We start from the raw sequence: 16,817 nt of genomic DNA, 5'->3' as shown, positions 1-16,817 counted from the left end.
TATTTTTTTTAGTGCATTCCTAAATCTTCACAATGGTTTTTCACCTAGTAAGGTTATGCCAATATGATATCTTTGCACTCTTGGAGCTAACAAAAGCCCCAGTCTCAAGAGGGAGGCTATGCAACATTCCAGGCAGTGTCATTTCCTTCTGTTAGAAATGGAAACAGAGAAAAAAAACACCTACTTCATTTGCTTTTCATAATTTTCCAACATAATCAGATCCTCTTAACCAAGTATGGCAGGAAAGGAAGACGACGACATATTATACTACTATTGCATTTTGTTTGCCTTTAGATAGTTTTAAAATAAGTGGTTAAAAATATATTATGCCAAGTAAAATCTGTTTAAGACAAGGGCTGAATATTGCCATTGCCAATCATAAGCTATAAGGTATAAACAATCTTACCATGGTCATATACACTTGTCAAAGATACAGAGGACACTACAAATTTTGGGAGTTAGGGCTCGTTCCTCAACAAGTCTTTGAAACCAACTGGGCTATGTCCTATGTATTGCAGTACAGTTAAGTACAGTAGTTTTTTAAGATTTATGTGTATTCCGTGGTGGCAATTGCCACCTGCCAGCACCATCATATACCATTAGGTGATACATGTACAGTCAGATTCCTCATCAGAAAAATAATTTTACAGTGTCATTGTCTTCAAATGCTTTTCAAATGCTTCGTGTTTTTTTCTTTGCACCTAAATTCTTCAGGCAGAGAACAGAAGGATCCCCCTGCCATATGGTGCTGAGGTATTGACAGTAACAAGGCAAATTCCCACCAGCCTTGTCCAACTTCTAAGACTCATGTTGTCTGTGGTTTTGGAGGCCCACTTTAAGGAAGTTAAGAAAGAATATATTTCTGTCTAATGGTCGGTCTGCTACTACTATTCTGTGCTTACCTCCTGCGCTGTCCTCTCTGTTACTCTCATTAAATTTTCAGTTCTTCGAGGAGAACCTTAAACAATGTCTACTACTCTATGGATCCGACCTGAGGCTAAAGGTGTTGCAACTCTCTGGGTTAAAGATAGCTTTTGCCAAAGATACTGACCTCTGGAATATCCTTCTGCGGTACTATTATTGACCCTGAGGTGCCCAGAAATTAGAGACTCGGGGGACTATATCCATTTATCCTGGCTTTTCAGCCCAGAAATTAGAGACTCGGGGGACTATATCCATTTATCCTGGCTTTTCAGCCTAGTCTGGTTTCTAGAAGGGAGTTAGCAAAGAGCGCACTGTGGGAAGGGATGCGGGTAGTCTGGGGAGCAGTGTGGCCAGGGCGGGCCGAGGTCTGTGCACACTTTCCTATCACTCTGAAAGAGTTGTCCCTACACCCCAACTTTCCCGTACTGCTTCCTTTGTTCTTGCCTTGGCTTTTGTGTCCTTTTAGAAGATGCCAGTTCTGTTTCGTAGTTGGGGTTTTTTCTTTATTCTAAAGAAGCATTGATCACTTGTTACACAAGGAGACACATCCATGCCCCAGGAATTTTCTGAAGACATAAGGAGCTTACCAAAGGGTAATGAGCAGGTGAGGCACAGTATTGCATCTTATCACCTTATCTCCCAGTTTATATATGTTACTATATATATTTCATATCATATATATGGCATATATATGTGTTTCATATGTATATAAGATATGTAATGGATATATATAATCATTCATATATATGTAAGATTTGCAATGTTTTTTATATATATATATATATGGAAGGAAGAGGAAAGTTTAGTGGGAATATATGAAATTGGCCAGGCGCATGGCTCACACCTGTAATCTCAGCACTTTGGGCAGCCTAGGCAGGAAGATTGCTTGAACAGGAGTTCTAGAACAGCCTGGGCAATGCAGAGAGACCTTGTCTGTACAACAAATTTAAAAATTAGCTGGGCATGGTGGCACACGCCTGTAGTCCTAGCTACTTGGAGTTTGAAGCTGCCGTGTGCTATGATCACAGCAGTGCACTCCAGCCTGGGCAATAGAGTAAGACCCTGTTGAGAGAGAGAGAGAGAAAGAGAGAGAGAGAGAAAGAGGTAGAAGAAAGAGAGGGAGGGAAGGAAGAAACAAAGAGAATGAAATCGCTATTTTTGTAAGTCAAAGGTGACTGCTGGCAACATTATATGGTTCAACCGTGCAATAATTTCAGTTCTTGCATCCCATGCTACAGACTGCTTATGTGTTAACACGAACTAACATGTATTAAGCTTCTACAATGTGCCTGGCACTAAGTGTTTTACCTACAGTGTCTCAGTGCTTTTAACAACGCTTTGAGGCCAGGCACAGTGGCTCGCACCTGTAATCCCAACACTTTGGAAGGTCGAGAATAACTTGAGCCCAGGAGTTACAGAATAGCTTGGGAAACATAGCAAAACCCCATCTCTACAAAAAAAATTTTAAAAAATTAGTTGGGCATGGTGGTGTGCACCTGTAGCCCCAGCTACCCGGGAGGCTGAGGTGGGAGGATCTCCTGAGCCCAGCAGGTCAAGGCTCAAGTGAGCGGTGATTGTGCCACTGCATTCCAGCCTGGACAATAAAGTGAGACCCTGTCTCAAAACAAAACATAAACAAACAAACAACAACAACCAAAAAACCACAATCCTGTGAGGTAGTTATTATTTGCACATTTTTTTTCTGGTTCACACAACCAGTAAATAACCAGATTGAGATTCACACGCAGCCTCCCTATCTCATCAAACCTTTCAGGAATCTGACACACAAATTCTTCCAACCATCCCTACCCCTTAAGGTTTACTCTTTCATGTACTATGATTCTAGAAGGACAAACTTTTCTGTGCATTCAGGTTGGGTTAAATACAGCTGGGCCACTCAAATAGGGCTTATGGATATCATTTCAGCACAGTCGGCCCCTAAACCTCCTGATTAGATCAGAAACACCAAGCCACATCCTGCTTTATTGAAGACTCATCTTTCCTCAGGTCCATCATTTCCTATGGACTACTATAAGGTGAATATTTTGGCTCTCTATAGGATACAATGGGGAAGAGAAATGATTTGGTGTGTATCCATTTCTCCTTCGATTTTTTTTTTTTTTTTTTTTTTTTTTTTTTTTTTTTTTTTTTTTTTTTTTTGAGACGGAGTCTGGCTCTGTCGCCCAGGCTGGAGTGCAGTGGCGCGATCTCGGCTCACTGCAAGCTCCACCTCCTGGGTTCATGCCATTCTCCTGCCTCAGCCTCTCCGAGTAGCTGGGACTACAGGCGCCCGCCACCACGCCCGGCTAATTTTTTTTTTGTATTTTTAGTAGAGACGGGGTCTCGATCTCCTGACCTCGTGATCCGCCCGCCTCCGCCTCCCAAAGTGCTGGGATTACAAGCGTGAGCCACCACGCCCGGCCTCTCCTTCGTTATTTAAAATACATGTTTTCCGGCCGGGCACAGTGACTCATGCCTGTAATCCCAGCACTTTGGGAGGCCGAGGCGGAAGGATCATGAAGTCAGGAGATGAAAACCATCCTGGCCAACATGGTAAAACCCCGGCCTAAAAATACAAAAATTAGCCAGGCATGGTGGAGTGTGCTTGTAATCCCAGCTAGTCGGGAGGCTGAGGCAGGAGAATCTCTTGAACCTAGGAGGCGGAGGTTGCAGTAAGCCGAGATCGCGCCATCGCCCTCCAGCCTGGTAACAGAGTGAGACTCTGTCTCAAAAAAAAAAAAAAAAAAAAAGTGTTTTCCTTACTCCTACTAAATTGATCAGTTCATGTCTTCTTTCCAATCTTCGCGGTATTCATTCTTCTTCAAGTCGATCACATTTCCCAGCTCCATGTGGCTGTGTAATCTGTGGTATGTAAAAACTGAAAACAAAGAGCTTTGTTTTAATGCACATTCTGCGTAGGAAAAGGGAAACTTGGGCTACTGTACCATCCATTAACTGGATCACTGCAAACAAGAGCCTTACCTCTGGAAATGGTCAAAACCGGGTCCCCTGCATCTAAATCAGCAGGTTGCAATTCCTTTTGGGTTTTTTGTTGTGTTGTTTTGTTTGCTGTGTGGTTTTCATTTCCTCATGGATTATTGTAGTTCACTGTTACTTTTTCTTCTTGCCTTGTTTTTCGGGCTTCACTTCCTCCTTCTATTGTTATAGCTGTCTTTTCCCTCTCATCACATTTCCTGTTGCCTTTCCAATTCGGTGGGGCCCCATCCAAATCACTCACTGCCTGGCTCCAGAGTCGTCTTGGTCTTAGGGGAAGAGCAATCTTATGCCAAATAGTTCCAATCCCTGGGACATCAGAAGAAGGATCCCAGGGACTCAGTATCCCAAAGTTTTCCTTTATTGATTTGATACTAGAATGAAATCCAGGTATGCCTAATTAGGACAAGAAAATATTCATCCTCTTGGCTTCCTAGCCCCAGACTGTTCTGAACTCTGACAGCACCAACATCCATCAAATCAAACAATGAAATCAACTTTGGTTACTTAGCATAATAGAAATAAACTTGTAATATTCTATTAGTGAAGGATCAATGTCTCCTGTCTTGAAAATAAACATCAGAGCTTGGCCTCAACATTTATATAGCAGCAGGAGACCATTATTTTGTGGCAACATTCGATTACATTGACATCAAGACAGATTTATTAAATTAATAAATAGTACATGATTTTCAGCCTTTCATTTCCAACCCTCACCACCACTACCCTCCCCAAGGTGATCTTCTGAAACTCTTCATCCATTTTGTTGATGTCTTATTATTTATAATCTCTATTTCTTTTTTGCTATTTGTCAGTTTATATCCAAAAATATTTTAAATACCCATTTTTAGATAGAAAATTTAAATTGGTTATTAAGAACAACGTTAACAATAAGGAGTTTCATCAAATTGTTAATTGTTAAAATGTTTCACTGGTGTGATATTTGAAGAGGTATTATTTCAGATGTGCTCTTCCAAGTCCTAAATGTGGCTAACAGCAAAGCTCACAGTTCCTGCTGCCTCTTTTTCTAACTTCCAGCCTCGGGGCCTTTGCCTTGGCTATTTCCTCTGTCTGGAATGCTCTTCTCTCTGCTCTTTGCATGGCTGATTTTTTTTTCTCCTTAGTCAAGTCTTCTGGAAGATTAATTCCCCAGAGAGATTTTTCTCTGAGAGTCCTTTCTAGAGTGCTTAGTGCCTCATCCTCAGTCACTCCTCATCCTGTCGTTTCATTTTCTTTATAGTCACATGTCACTATCTGAAATGTTCATGGTCTGAATTACTCATTAGCTCGCATACTTCTTAGAGGCAGAGCAGTCTTATTGTTCTTCTTCTCTGGGGTACTAGAGTCCCAAAACCCAGAATTGTACCAGGTACACAGTGGCTCTCAATAAACAAGTATTCATTGACTGAATGAATAAATGAATAGATTACTCTAAAAATATCACACAAGATTGACCTGAGACCTTATCTCTCTTAGATATTTGCAGCATGCAATCTTTCCTGCCCTCTACCCTACCCCCACCATCGGGGGGCTCCTTGTATTCTTAGAAACAACAGTGATTGAACAGAAAGTGTCAGCGCACATTTAGATTTTAGGCTTCTGCTCTTACTCCAATTTATTGTTCCAGCATCTAAACCAATTTAGCAGAGTTTCGGTGAGCAGGACATGAAAGAGAGAAATATTTCCTCCTCTTTTCTATCATCACAGATCTAACTTGCTTGGAGTTCCACGTGGCTTAATGTTGCTGACAATAAGGAAACAAGTAGCACACAGTCAGCAGATTAAGTTTTCAGTAATAAGCTTTCATCATGTCAGTCTCCTGCTCAAAAACCTCAATGCCTCCCCACTGCTTATAGGATAACTTCCTCTCCCCTCAGATTTGTATCCAGTATGATCCATCAGCACCTACAGCTTTTGGGAGATTAAGTAACTTAAGCATGTCTGTCTTCCCTGCTACAGTATGTACTCCTTGAAAATAATCTATTCATTCAAAGGCATTTCCAGCTTACCTACATGTTGAGCTTGATATGGGGAAAATACATTGTTGAAGAAGACATGTCACTGCTTTCAAGCCCCAAAATTACCAATTCAGTTTGTGCCTTGCTTTTGGGAGCTGCTTGCTAATGTTTCTAGAATTAAATTTTAGTCCCATTTGCTGAAGTCTGACAACCAGATCTGAATTCCCCGTTCCACCAATTATCAGCTGTATGATCTTAGGCAGGTCATTTAACCTCAGTTTCATGAACTACAAAGTGAGATGATGTTACTACATATTAGTGTTGTCATGAGAATTAAATGAGAAAATGCACATACTGGGTTTAGCACAGAGCTTGGCACATCGTAAGTGTTTAGTAAATATTTATGAATGTTTTCTTCTCAGTAGAGCTTGTCTATAACCTATAGGGTCTGTAACCACACAAACACATATCTGATGCATACAACTCTCCTTACCTTGAATGGCTTTCCCTGTTCCCCTCCAACTCTAGCTCCTTTGTTAGCCATTCTATGCACTTACAATTTGTATCAGATGAGATCCGGTGCGTTCAGGATGGTATGGCCGTAGACACAATCTGTACCATACAGACAAGCTGCCTTTTACTAGAACTTAACTTTTCCTGTGTCTTTTTGCCCCAAGACATAAAAACAGGGATATAAGAGCAGAGATAATGCTGTGATTTTCCAGCAGTGCCCAAGATAGTCCTGTACTCATAGAATGTACCCGCTAACTCATTTTTGAATGTAGCGAATAGTATATGTAACACCAAATTCAACAGCCTTTTTATGGGTAGCAGTTAGTCATTGTAATGACATCCTTTTGAGTTTCACAGATTCAAGGGTGAAAACTGGAATTTTGATGTCATCTAGTCACATCTGCAAAGGAGTTTCCACAATGTCCCTAGATTCCAGTAAAGAAATTCTTTCTTACCTTTAACTAGTGATACAACTTAAGTACTTTTCCTCATTGAATCAGCTGTAGCAATGGGGGAAAAATTAGTCATCATTCTCCTAATAATAAGCCTACATATACTTTAAGACAGTCATCAAGTAATCCTCTTCTCCCAAATGAACAATCAAAATATTTATTTGCATAGCTAATATCACAAATGGTGTAGGCAAATAGACAAAGTTGCTCTCCTGTGAATACTATTAGCTTGTAGTTCATGGTTTAGGTGACTGTTCCCGAGTGAAATAAAAACATCTTCAGAGACTTCTACCGGTCAATCAACACTTCAAATATTTTTCTAAGCTGCCCCTGGTAATTGCAACCTTTTAAGCATTTATTGGTGGTAGAATGGAAATACAACAACAACAGTATAGTCATCCACTCAACAAACATTCACTGAGCACCTACAGTATGCGGTATTGAGCAACACAGTGTTTGCTAAGCAATGGAGGGCGTGCGAAAATTTACAGGAAGCCGTAGCAGCCGTAAAGAAGTTTAGAGAAAGACACAAAAATTACCTGAGTACCTATCATGGGCTGGGCCCTGCGCTAAGTCTTAGTGTGTACAGATAAAATTTCTGACTTTGAGGATTCAGTAGTCTAGAGGGGAGTATAAGTGTCTTATATGTTCAATATAGTCTTATAAGTGCTGGGAAAGATGTTAGTGGCAGTGAATATTCTGGGCCACCGAGGAATACCCCCACCTAAAGCTTGCTTGATGCTTGAGTGGAGACTTAAAGGAAGAATAAGACTTACCTTAATAAAAAAAAAAAATTAATAAAAGTAGAGAAGGACATTTGAACAAAGGGAACAGCATGTACAAAGGCAAAAGGGGAAGAGAGACTATGCACATTCCAGAAGCTACGGGAAATTTGCCTGGAGTGGGGTGATTGCGAGGCAGTTGTGCAGAGAAAGCTGGAGAGTAAGCAAAGACTGATTCGTGAACAGCTTTCTATGAGTACCATGAAAAAGACTGGGTTTTAAATCCTTTAATAGCCTTGGGAGCCACTGGAGGATTTTAAATAGAGAAATGACCTGATCAGATTTGCAATTTAGAAAACTCACTCTGAAAGCTGTGTGGAGAGATAGAGAGAGAGAGAGAGGAAGCTAGTGGAGGGGACAGCACAAGGATCCAAGTGAGAACTGATAAAAGTATGGGCCACGCTAGGTAGAGTAAGGAACGGAGAGGAGAGGATTGCATGCAATCTTAAGATTTCAAAAAACTGGGACTAGCGTGTGCCCATTTCAAAAGACTGGGCAAAGATGATCTATTTGGCCAACTTCTAGCAAGATAATATTAATTAAACACCCATAGATTTAACATAGGCAAAAAGCATTTACTTTTATTACAATGCATTTACTTATATTGCCTATACATGTCCTTTAACTGTAAATTATTTCACATGATAGAACCAAGTACCTTTTGCAGAACACATCTTTTTAACAACAGCGGAAGTTGATGAGGAAATCAACATTTTACTCTCTTCAGATGTCTAATGTATAAAGCGCTTCCTATAATTCTCCATAAAAACACATAACAAGAAAAACACAGACAGACCACACACAAACACAAAAATTAAAACAGCAACCAAACAAAAGAAAAAAATATTTTAAAAAAGATAGATAGATAGATTCAAGACAAGCAACATTTCAAAATTCTGACTTAGATCATTCAGACCTTGGCCGGAGAAGCCTCCAGATCCCATGCTACTCACCCGCTGTCTTGGTTAGGTTTTCAAAGGCAGACTCTGAGATGTGTATGGAATACCATATGTTTATTAGGGATCAACCTTGTGAAAAAAAGCAAAGGAAGTAGGATTGGACAGAGAAAGACGTTAGCTAGATTACAGGCCTGACAACGCATAAAGCAATCTGGCAGAGATCTCCGGAGCAAACACTGGCCATCAGAGTTTCCTCTGTCTGGCCAAAATGTCCTGGTCTTTACATCCCAGCCTCATTTACCAGCTGCAAGCTGCCCCAGGGAGGATGTGCTCTCTCGAGAGGTGGGTTTTTGCAACTGAGGCAGACCTTGAAGATGCTGGCACTCCCCAGAGCAGAATAGCATGTTTTTTCTTAAAAGAAGATCTCTGTGTCTCCCACACCTGCACACCCCTGTTTGGATGGCGCTCAAAGATAGAACCAGGCCATATTCTTGGCCTTGGTAGAACTATATCTAGATTGCTCCAGCCAGATGGCTATATCTCCTATACTTAGAAGTACTATTTTAGAATTATAGAAACATGAAAATTGTGTTGAGAAAAGAATTCAAAATTGAGTTTAAAATCATTTATTAATAATAAGATACCAGTGGGAGTGAAATGAAAAAAAGCAGAAAAAAGTTAATACTAATATGAGGGTATTGTTTTCATACTTTTCTGTGTATATAGTGGAAATCACAAAATGAGACATACGAAGCAAGCATGTAGGTTCATAGAACTAGAAGGCAGATTAGAAAGGGGTACAGAGCCCTCCTGAAGGCTAGGAGAAAACTGTGGTTTCCTTCCTCCATTCAGTCAGTTACAGCCTCACCTGAGGGACCTTTACCAAGACATTTAAATTCTCTTTGCTTGCATCACTAATACCTGAACAGTATTTATAACAGGAATTATTATGTAGAAATATGACACAAGGTATAGGATAGAAGTGGAGATAATTTTAAAAACCAGTAGAATGACTAAATAAAGACTGGCTCATCAGAGTTTAGAATATCAGTATTTTTTTTTTTTTTTTTTTTTGAGATGGAGTCTTGCTCTGTCGTCCAGGCTGGAGTGCAGTGGCACTATCTCGGCTCACTGCAAGCTCCGCCTCTCGGGCTCAAGCCATTCTCTTGCCTCAGCCTCCCAAGTAGGTGGGACTACAGGCACCCACCACCACGCCCGGCTAATTTTTGTATTTTTAGTAGAGACGGGGTTTCATCATGTTAGCCAGGATAGTCTCGATCTCCTGACCTTGTGATCTGCCCGCCTCGGCCTCCCAAAGTGCCAGGATTACAGGTGTGAGCCACCACGCCCGGCCTATCAGTCTTTTTTAACGTCATGGTAGAGTAAGGCAGAAAATAGTGAAGCTCTTTAATTGTGATTCCTGTAACTTGGTACTATGTACTGAGTTCATAAATTCCTCATCCCTCAGAATTTATCTCTATGGTTAAAACTCATTGATTTAGATCCCATAAATTTGTAATGTTGCAGTAATACAGTTGTTGTATGTCATTCTGGCTGAGAAAATATTTTACAATGATTTTCCCCCTTATAAAGCAGGGGCCTACTAATCTTCTTCAAGCATATCTTCAGATTCTAGGCCCTGCAGTTATTTCCATAGTGTCAAGCATGGTCATGATCCATTTATCATGGCCCAATAATGACATATTTTTTAAACTAATTGACCTATTCTTAGAAAATATCGTTTTTTCATAAAATGCAAATTATTTAGAAAATTACAAATAGCATCAACTTCAAAAAATGTATTTTTCACCAAAATTTGGATATGGGGTTTTCTGCTCCACTTTCACTTCATAGGTCCCATTGTAACCCCTTTCCCAACCCAACTAATGGAGCTCTGCCTACAGGCCATGCTATATTTCAGAGAGCTCTGTCCACTCAGGCCCAGAAAAAACAGATTTGTGCAATACTGCTAGGGTGAAAAGAGAATGGAGGAAAAAGGAGGAAGGAGGTTGAGAAATGGGTAAATTAAAATATCTAAACTAAATATAAACCCATATGTGCCCCCAAAATATCTCAAGAGTAACCAGACCAGGCCAGTTTCCCACCAACACTTTGGTCCTTGAGTTTCTTTATGACAAGCTGTATTATTTGCCTGTGGAAAATAATACACATAAAAGCTACCATCTTAATAGTTTTAGAAATTATTTTAAAAGTTATTTAAAAATAACTTTTAAAAATCCAACAAATTAAGTTAAATGCTTTGATTTTAAAAGTGTCTATGTTTTCTGAACAATTACATTAGATGCCTGTAACTTTTTTTAATTGTAAAGAAAATCTTGGTCTTAGGCACAGTATCCATCATGAGTATAACAAGAAAACCCCTGTGGCCCTCCCCCTCTATCACAATGAGCGCTGCTAACACTAGGCACTGGACACCAGACCGGCTGCCAATGTCGTCCCGCACAGCTAGAAGCTCGACTGGCACCTTTGCCAGAAAATGGATTCTGTGCAGCACCTACTTCCTCTCATTGTTCTCTTCCAAAACAATTTCTCCAACTAAGGTGTACTGGCTGGGTCTAGGTCACATGTGTGCAAATATATATATATATATATATATATATATATATATATATTTAAGGGTGCCACCTTGCTATAAGAGAAGCTGGGAAAGTGTGTTTGGGGCTCATACTTTGGAAAGGCCGGACTCCTGCTGTGGGGGATTCCTGAAACACAGAAAGGGTGTTCAAAAGGTAGTAAGTGGCCACAAAAACCTAGGCATGTATCTGTAAGAGTGAAATGCAACCAAATACAGACCCTGAAACGTGAGCATCAAATTACCGGTAGTGGGTGTTAAATTTTCCCAATCATGGAACTAGGAGAAATACTGGTATTCCCAGGGGAGCTAAAGAGTCATATGAGCACCTATTGCTGACATCTTGCCTTGTGCCCCGGACTCTTCCAGATGGCAGCAAGTTCCTGCTTAGGCCTCTGGCCAGGCCTTTCTCCAAGAGCTGACCCTTGCTACTGTGCAGGGGTAAGCTGCCAGGCCAGCAGGGACGAGGACTCACCTACACAGGTATAACCTGCTATCCATTAACAATCTGGAAATGTAACTGACACACAGTGGAGAAAAGAAGAGGTTTCCAGCCTTGTTACTCTATATCTCCTAATTATTAGGTGAAGGAGAACATTATAATTGAGTTATGAAACAACTAAATAAAAATAGAATACCTGACAGAGAGCTGCTTTACATGACATTTCTACATGAGAATAAACAATGCATTCTTTGTAGAGCTTAAAAAAAAACAGGTTAGCTTTATTCTAGAAACTACAGTCTCTTGTTGTAACTAGACTAGTGCTTGTATTTGTTGACATCTTGATTTATAAAAACCTGAACAAGTTCAGTTTCAATAATTCTTTTTGTTCAAGGAATGCAAGAGAGGGGGGAAAAAGATTGATGTCTGCCCCTAAAAATGGCATATGCAAAAGATTTAGAATTCTCTTTGTTCAACTCTGGGTCAGATTTCATGAAAAAGCAATTGAAATTCCTTTTGCTCCCATTCTTCCTGCATGTATGGAGGTTTGTGTTCCTAATGAGCACCAAGAAGCCTCCTCGCGCAGAACTTTGTCTTTGAAAGATACAATAACCTGTTTCCCTCAACTCTTCTCCATCTTGTTTCTCTGTTATTGACACCCCCTCCTCAACCACAGCAAAGAATGTGTGCTAATTGATTCACTGTTGAAAAATTCAATTTAATGCCTAGAATTGGTGGCATGCGCTAAGTAATCAAAGTTGGACCTGAAGCAGGGGAATAAAGGGGACTGGGTTCTGTTATCATTTTTTAACACTGAATCACTATGGGGAGGTAAAAGCAAGAGTAATTGTTTTCATGAAATGGCAAACAAGTGGTTCACCATACATTCAGATTAATGAATTTGGTGTCGTAATACGCTTTGAGACTCTTTGTTTAGAAAGAAAGATAACAAATGAAAGTGGTAATATATAAATAAAACCATTTGGAAAGAGTCCCATGTAAGCCATGCTTTTTCATAAAATGTTAGTGTCTTTACATCAAATGATAAAAGTAAAAAAAAAAAGGAATATTCAAAGTACAGGTTCTAGTAAGGAAAAGCAACTAGATGAGTTAAAGAAAATCTCTCTATTTGTGTTATTTACATAGAAACTCCCCTTCTCCAAGTAGCCCCTTATCCTAAATGCATGTGATTCTTATAATGCAGTACCCCCCTTATCCATGTTTGCCTGTGTAATTCACTTTCCTACTATCATCCATGGCTTGTATCACTAGAGTAACAAACAATTATGATTATTTTTAAATTATTATGATTATTATTATTTTGAGACAGGATCTCACTCTGTTGCCCAGACTGGAGTGCAGTGGTGCAAACACGGCTCACTGCAGCCTTGAACTTCTGGGCTCAAGTGATCCTCCCACCTCAGCCTCCCACGTAGCTGGGATTACAGACTTGTGCCACCATGCCTGGCTAATTTTTGTATTTTCTGTAGAGATAGGGTCTCACTATGTTGCCCAGGCTGGTCTCAAACTCCTAGCCTCAAGCATTCCTCCTGCCTTGACCTCCCAAAGTGTTGGGATTACAGGCATGAGCCACCACACCCAGCTGAGATTATTTTTTAAATGCGCTTTCAGCATCGCACATTCACTTTTGCTACAGGTTTCATTTTCAAGCAAATATAGCAAGGCATTAAACCTAATTGCTGATTCAGGCTTAACATACCAAAGTCTTATAGATAAACAATACTTTACAGATTACTCAGAGTCCCCCTTCTCTAAATCAGTTTCTGAACCAAAGAGGATGAATAGGGCTCAAGAATACCCAGAAAGTTGTGAGACGATTTAGTAGATTATCCCAGTACTGGAGCTGAGAGGGCCAAGAAACAGCCCCATGTTGCTGTTGCCTGGTGACATGTTCTGCCCCATCACATGACATGGATGATGGAGAAATATGGTAACTAACATTTGCTGCCCTTCCTGCTCTTTTTTCTTGCTCTTCTATGGAATCAGTGACTCATTTATGGCATTACAGAGACAACAGATGACGTTTTATGCTTTGTCAACAGAGGCATGCCCTTCATTTTTGCCAATGGGAATGTCAAGTAACAGCTAATATCTTTGAACCCAAAGTTGCCAGGAAACGTGAGGGTGAAATTTGCCCCTACTGCACTGTTTGCAAGTCAGTCAGACACCACCTGGAGCTCAAATGTGACCATGGCCTACTATATCCTGATTATCCAGTCTATTACATATCAGAGTTCTTTTTATTTCCCTCTGGCAATCCCATCTTTCTCTTGGCCACTGCACTGCTCCTCCACCTCAGTGAAGATCTAGAAGGAGAAAAAAAGTGAAATTAGTTTATTAATTGTGCTTTATGTTGGGGAAAATTATTTGGATCAAAACGTTTTGCAAAAAAAAAGTAGGGTTTGAACGTTATCTGTGGGTTTGCATCTTTATTCCTAATAGAAAACCAAGTTAATTAAGAAATAGGCCCAGATCGGTGGTTCACGCCTGTAATCCCAGCACTTTGGGAGGCTGAGGCAGAAGGATGAATTGAGGCCAGGGGTTCGAGACCAGCCTGGTCAGCATGGCGAAATTCTGTCTCTACTAAAAATACAAAAAGTTAGCCAGGTGTGGTAGTGCGTGCCTGTAATCCCAGCTACTTGGGAGGCTGAGGCAGGAGAATCTCTTGAACTTGGAAGGTGAAGGTTGCAGTGAGCCGAGATCGCACCACTGCACTGCCCTCCAGCCTGGGGGACAGAATGAGACCCTGTACCAAATAATAATAATAATGGTACTTTTAGATGTACTCACTCACAAAAGCCTTACTGTTTTCAAAGTCCTTTCACATATTTATTTTGATCTTCCTAAAATTCCTGTGACATATGTTGAGCTGATATTATTTATTTTTTATTTTAATATCATCATGAATTGTCTCATTTAATAGATGAAAAAACTGAGGACAAAAATGGTTGAAGCTTGCTTGGGAATACCTAGCTAACAGTTGTGAAGTTGAGACTAGATACCAGCTCTTCTGACCCACGGTCCTAGATGCTTTCTGCTTGATTGTCTGCCTCTGCTCTCTGGACAGTCGCACAGTTCTTAGCTAGAAGGGTCTTATATACAATTGTCCCCTTCACAACCTTCTAGGTTCCAAAAATGTGGTTGTAGATCTTGGAATGCATTGTCCCACTAGAACAATCATGCCTATTATGTTCTATAGACCCCTGTGTCCATTCTCAAAAACCTATGATTGATCCACAAGAGTTAAGTACGTTACTTTAAAACAAAATATGCTTCACAGAACAATATTCCCTCGAGAAAGTTTCAAGGAAAAAAGTTTCAAGGTCAAATAAGTTTGAGAAACATAGCGTATCGTATATCCCTCTCAGAGATTCGTAATGTACATTTGCATATTAAAGGCTTTAAGTTTTCTTTAAACAAAAGAAAACTGCTTAAAATGGTTCCATTGAGAATTCATCAACTTTCTTTGACTTTGAAATCTTTTTAGTGAGTAAAACATATTAACACCCCAAACTACAGTTCCCCAAAACACGCTTTGGAAATTGCTGCTATAGAAAAATATGATGCGTGACGATTTCAGATATTAGGAGCACTTCTTCCACTGTGAGATTAAGGGTTACCCTGAAGGTAAGAGGGATGTTGGTGATCATTCCCTTGATATCAGTCAGGGACTAGAATTAGTGATGGGTATTGTTGGGACATACAAAGCAGAGCCAGGCATGGAAGGATAAGGAACAGAATGATAAAGGCCAGGAATGATGCCTTGGAACACTGAGACGAGACCAGGAGGACAGGCTGGAGACACATAAATGGTGAGTGACAAGAGAGTGGCTAGCTTGGGATTTGTCCTGTCTTCCTTGTTCTTCTCCCTCCTCTGATCCTGCCACTGCAGACACACTCCTGGAAAAAAATCAAGACTGGGAAGCAGGGATGTGGCAGAGACACAGAGGGGTGGACCCAAGCATTGAGGGCTGCCATGGAAGGAGAAGACGAGAGGAGAGAAATGCCAAGCAGCTGGAGCAAAGAGGACATCTGGCGGGAGTAACTGGTTTCCAGTTGTTCTTCTCAGGAAAGGATGAAAACCAAAGGCTGCTTTTGTACTCTATGTTCTCCAACAGTCGGGTGACCATCCAATTTATCATCCATACAAAGACACTTTTGCACTATTAATCACCATGCAAGGACAACAGATGTAAACTGAGACTATCCCAGCCAGGCACGTGAAGATACGTGTTCACCTATCCAATATTAAATGATAGTTGAAAGTATGGAGGAGTTATTTGGAGATTGTGGTGGTTCCTTTTTGAACTATGAACCATGGCATTCAGAAAAAAGAAAAGATAGGGAAGTATATATTGATAATGTTAGTTGTAATGACTTCTGCTTTAAATAATTTATTTAGCCAAAAATGTTTTCATGACCCCATTCAGCAAGCATGTATTGGGCATCTGTGATGGGAAAAGCACTGTGCTCCGTGCTGTGGGGGATGTAGAGATAAGCAATACACATTATGCTCCAAAGGAACTTCTGGTCAACACAGTGAATTAGGGGATGTGCTCAAATAGACAAGTTGCAAGTAAATGATCACAGGTGGTTATAAGAGAGCTAAGGACAAAATGCTGGGAAGTTCTGAGGAGGGAGGCTAGGGGACACTTTGGAGATTTGACTATGCTTGAACTAGGCCTCGGGGGACAAGCTGATTATTCACAGTCTGGGGGCACAGGGAAGGGGAGCTAGACCTTTCCAGGTGGTAGGACAGCAGATGCCCAGAAGAGTGTGTTTGAGGTGCCGATGGTGCAATTTGGCAGCAGTAGAGGATCCATGAAGAGGACAAGTGGGAGGTGAAGTTGAGAAAGTTAAGCTGGGCAAGCCTGTGTTGCGACTTAAATGCTAACATAAAGCAAATGGATATAATAAATTCAGGAGATAATTGAAAACTTTGATTATGTAGTAGCAGACTGGGACAACCACAAAGTAGAATGTCAGCTCCTTACTGCTCTGGAAAACTTTGGAAATGTTGGGGTCAGATCTGCACTTTTACGAGGTTGAACCCAGAAAGCTGAGGGACTTGGAAACATTTGAGTTAAATATAAATATTAAGATTCTTATCAAATCTAATTTAGGCACTCGTTTTAGCTTTCTATTCCTGCTGTAAAACATTATCACAGATTTACTAGCCTAAAACAATACAAATGTATTCTTCTACAGCTTTGTGAGTTAGAAGCCCAACATGAGTTTC

This window comes from Hylobates moloch, unplaced genomic scaffold, assembly GCF_009828535.3.
Source record: "Hylobates moloch isolate HMO894 unplaced genomic scaffold, HMol_V3 SCAFFOLD_6, whole genome shotgun sequence".
Taxonomy (NCBI): domain Eukaryota; kingdom Metazoa; phylum Chordata; class Mammalia; order Primates; family Hylobatidae; genus Hylobates; species Hylobates moloch.
The sequence above is the reverse complement of the archived record's forward strand: the minus strand, read 5'-3'. Positions refer to the sequence as shown.